This window comes from Oncorhynchus keta, chromosome 12, assembly GCF_023373465.1.
Source record: "Oncorhynchus keta strain PuntledgeMale-10-30-2019 chromosome 12, Oket_V2, whole genome shotgun sequence".
Taxonomy (NCBI): Eukaryota; Metazoa; Chordata; class Actinopteri; order Salmoniformes; family Salmonidae; genus Oncorhynchus; species Oncorhynchus keta.
The window spans coordinates 12,850,071-12,854,860 of NC_068432.1; the positions used below are offsets into that span (position 1 = coordinate 12,850,071).

At 43.9% G+C, this 4,790-nt stretch overlaps 1 pseudogene; it reads right to left on the reverse strand.

The window, feature by feature from the left end:
- LOC118391664 (ATP-dependent RNA helicase DHX33-like) overlaps positions 1–4,444 on the reverse strand; it is a 6,003-nt pseudogene extending 1,559 nt beyond the window's left edge.
- Between the last annotated feature and the right edge of the window lie 346 nt (positions 4,445–4,790).

A 4,790-nucleotide genomic window follows, 5' to 3' on the forward strand; every position in this document is an offset into this window, starting at 1 on the left:
GATGGGAGAACCTTCCAGAAGGACAACCATCTCTGTAGCGTTCCACCAATAAGGCCTTTATGGTAGAGTGGCCAGACGGAAGCAAACTCCTCAGTAAAAGGCACATGACAGCCAGCTTGGAGTTTGCTAAAAGGCACCAAAAGACTCCCAGACCATGAGAAACAAGATTCTCTGGTCTGATGAAACCAAGACTTAACTATTTGGCCTCAATGCCAAGTGTCATGTCTGGAGGAAACCTGGCACAATCCCTACGGTGAAGCATGGTGGTGGTAGCATCATGCTGTGGGAATGTTTTTCAGTTGCAGGAACTGGGAGACTAGTCGGGATCGAGGCAAAGATGAATGGAGTATAGAGAGATCCTTGATGAAACCTGCTTCAGAGAGCTTAGGACCTCGGACTGGGCCGAAGGTTCACCTTCCAACAGGACAATGACTCTAAACACACAGCCAAGACAATGTAGTAGTGGCTTTGGGACAAGTCTCGGAATGTCCTTGAGTGGCCCAGCCACAGCCCGGACTTAAACCTGATGAACAGCTCTGAGAGACCTAAAAATAGCTGTGCAGCGACACTCCCCATCCAACCTGACAGAGCTTGAGTGAATCTGCAGAAGAATGGGAGAAACTCCTCAAATACAGGTGTGCCAAGCTTGTACCGTCATACCCAAGAAGACTCGAGGCTATAATCGCTGCCAAAGGTGCTTCAACAAAGTACTGAGTAACGGGTCTGAATACTTATGTAAATGTGATAGTTTATTTAATTTTATACATTTGCAAAAATGTCTAAACTCATTTTTTCTTCGTCACTATGGGGTATTGTGTGTAGATTGATGAGTAAAAACAACAACATTTTAATCAATATCAGAATAAGGCTGTAATGTAACAAAATGTGGAAAAAGTCAAGGGTTCTGAATACTTTCCGAATGCACTGTATGTCCAGAGGTACTGTATACAGCTGATCATAGCTGAAGTGCATTTTGTATAGTCTCCCCTACAGGCTTCTTCTTCCTCGCGTTATCCACTGACCTTGTTGGCGTTCACTTTCTTGAAGGTTCTGTAGATGTAGATCTCCCTCGCTGGTGGTGAACTTCTTGTATGCGGCAAGACACTCCTCTCGGCGTACAGGGGGGTTGTAGAGCACCGTGTCCACCGACAGCAGAGAAACGTTGGTCAGCACCTCCTCAGAACACTGGAAGTCTGGCGACAGCAGGATGGTCTGTAGATGTAGACACACAATAGAGAGATATAGCCGAGGGATAATGTGTTAATACAGTATTTATTGTTGGTCATGGGGATCAATACAAACAACCTCCAATAAAAAGCCCCTTTCCTGTGTGTCTGTGTCTTACCTTGGCATAGTGTGGCTCCAGGGGGAAGCTGGCAAATCTTCTTGCCAGAGGAGTGAGGGTGACCTGCTCATCTTTCTTCTGTACAGCCCCTAGTAGATCCAGCTGCTCCACCGCCGTACGCACCGCCTCTGAACAGTCATATTAACATTACGTGATTACAACCAACTCTGACCAAACACGTTGACAACATGAATGCAATAACTAAATGTAAGTTGCTCTGGATAAGAGAGTGTGCTAAATGACTAAAATGTAAACGTAATTACAGTAGTACAACTAACTCCTATCTGAGTCTACATATCAGTGGATTGACATAATAACACTTCTGAAGACGTTAGCATCACAGTGAACACACAGCAGACCTGGGACTGGATGACAGACTGCTTACCAGGAGAAGGCTTAGTCATGAAGTCAAAGTTCATCACGTCAGGAATCCCCAGAGCCAGAAGCTGCAGCATGACACTGGCCAGGTTACACCTACAGGGGAGAACACGGGACAGGAACAGTTACACCTGCAGAGGAGAAAACAGAGGAGCAGAACGCTCACTCATAATGACCTAGAGATGCATCAACTTATGCTGCAGCAAGAACTGGGTCGTGTTCATTAGGGCACACCGTAGCAAAAACTTTTACAGTGGCGAATGAAAACGAGCGTTTCTTATTGGACATGTTAAGGTATCTCACCATTTCATGCCTACTGAAAATTACCCTGTTCTCTTTTAACAGGTGTACAGTGACAGCAACTAGATTTGCTTCGGCTCCTAATCTAAGCCATCATGGTCCTACCCACCTCTATCTCAGGCACGGTCATGGGGATGAGGTTGTCAAACTCATCCTCGGTGTAGAGCGGTAGACAGACCCTGAGTCCTCTCTGCCAGCCCTGCCCGCCCTCTGCCACGCCTGGGCTTTAGATACCCACTGTACTGCCAACACCTCCAGACCACTCTCTGGGGGGCAGACAGAAACACATTACAAATAATGAGGAACACAATGAAAATACGTCTGTAGACTTTATTATATATGTTCATCTTCAATGATTTTTAAAGCCTATTTTTGTTTTATCATATTTATTTCGAAAATATAAAATTTCATTTCATAATTCGAGTTCATTCCTTTATTTATTCACACTAGGCCACAGACCTGAGTGACTCGCAAGAACAGAAACAGAGTTTAAAAGGCATTGTGTACAGTCAGTGAGGAATCTCACCTGGGTTGAAGTATTTTGCTTTCACCATGCCTGTATCAATTATGTATTTGATCCCTGAGATGGTGATCGACGTCTCAGCGATGTTGGTTGAGAGAATGACCGTCCTACAACCCTGGCAAAACAATACAGTTGCTTGAGGAGACCATGTATCACATTATACAGTGCCTTCAGAAAGTATTCATACCCCTTGACTTATTCCACATTTTGTTACAGCCTGAATTCAAAATGTATTAAATCAATGTAACATTTTGCCCTTCTTTGCGAGGCATTGGAAATCCTCTGTGATATTTGTGGTTGAATCTGTGTTTGAAATTCACTGCTCGACTCAGTGACTTTACAGACAATTGTATGTGTGGGGTACAGAGACGAGGTAGTCATAAAAAAATTCATGTTAAACACTAGTATTGCACATAGAGTGAGTCCATGCAATTATTATGTGACTTGTTAATACAAATTTTACTCCAGAACTTATTTAGGTTTGCCATAACAAAGCGGTTGAATACTTATTGACATTTCAGCTTTTCATTTTTAATGAATTTGTCAAATTCTCTAAAAACATAATTCCACTTTGCTTTGACATTATGGAGTATTGTGTGTAGGCCAGTGACACATTGCAATTTAATCCATTTTAAATTCAGGCAGTAACACAACAGAATGTGGAAAAAGTCAAGGGGTGTGAATACTTTCTGAAGGCACTGTAGATGACTGCAAGACATTGAGGGGGGTGTAGGTGTATCCTACCTTAGGTGCGGGCTGGAAGAGCCTGAGCTGCTGAGCAGGGGACAGAGAGGCGTACAGGGGGATGACTGTCATGGGACCACAGCCGCCAGGGAGGTTCTTGGCGATGTCACGGCAGGTACGGGCCAGCGCCTCTATCTCCTCCTGACCCGTCATGACCACCAGGATGTCATATGATGTAGGGGCTTCCTGTTTAGAATGGACACATCACAACCCCACCCTGTCTGGCATCATATGGTGATTTGGAATCATGTCTCCAACTTGTGTTTCCAGAAAGGTATGATTAATGTAAGTTATAAGGTTGAGTAGTGATAGTAGTAGCCTGGTTAGTAGCCTGACTGAATTAGTGAGTGCAGCGTTCAGTCTAGTTTAACCAGGCCAGGTGTCTGGGCCATCTTAAACTGAATCAACTCTGTCTACATGAGACATTTCTCTTCAGCTAAAGCACCCCAGCAGCCAGGCCAGCCAGAGCACACTTATGTACCTGATGGATCTGGAAGACTGAGACCAGTGTAGCCTGCAAATAGTCAGACTGGGGATGCTTGGTGAAGTAGATTTGGATGGGGTGCAGCCTGCCCTCAAGGTACAGCACAGGAGATTTGTTGAAGTACTGAGAGATCACCCAGAATGGTACATTGAAGAGACAATACATCAGATTTATTTATAAACCCCCTTTTTTTTTGTTAAATCAGCAGTCGTCATAAAGTGTTTTTACAGTAAGAACAAGACAACAAGCCACCAGTCTTAAGGTGGTCTGTGCAGAGTAATGTTGACATTGTATATCTGTACTTTGAAGAATGGAACATCAGCCCCCCACACACACACACTTATGTTAAAAAACACAGCCAGCCTATGACAATTCGTATTTATGGAGCCTAAAGTTAGTGAGCTTGCCTGACATTCAAACTGAAATGTTCTGTTACACCATTGTTTCAGATCATATCAGTTTGGATTCCAGGCTACTGAGTCTAGTAGTGACCCATCGTGAGGGGAATCTTGTTCTGTTCTCTGCGTTTGCGTTGGGATACCTTCACCACTCCAAATAACACGTCAGTGTGGACCGTGCGCTCGTGAGTCTCATCCAGCAACACCACAGTGTAGCGCAGCCGTAAAGGGTCTCATATGACCACCCGCAGGATCATACCATCTGTCATGAACTTTAGCTTTGTATCTGAGGAGGTGACATCCTCAAATCGCACCGTGTAGCCAACCTGAAGGGCATGATTGGATTTCCTGTTAGGCCCATCTTGAGTGTTTGGTAATGGTATCAGTCCCATACAGTGCCTTGCGAAAGTATTCGGCCCCCTTGAACTTTGCGACCTTTTGCCACATTTCAGGCTTCAAACATAAAGATATAAAACTGTATTTTTTTGTGAAGAATCAACAACAAGTGGGACACAATCAAGTGGAACGACATTTATTGGATATTTCAAAGTTTTTTAACAAATCAAAAACTGAAAAATTGGCCGTGCAAAATTATTCAGCCCCCTTAAGTTAATACTT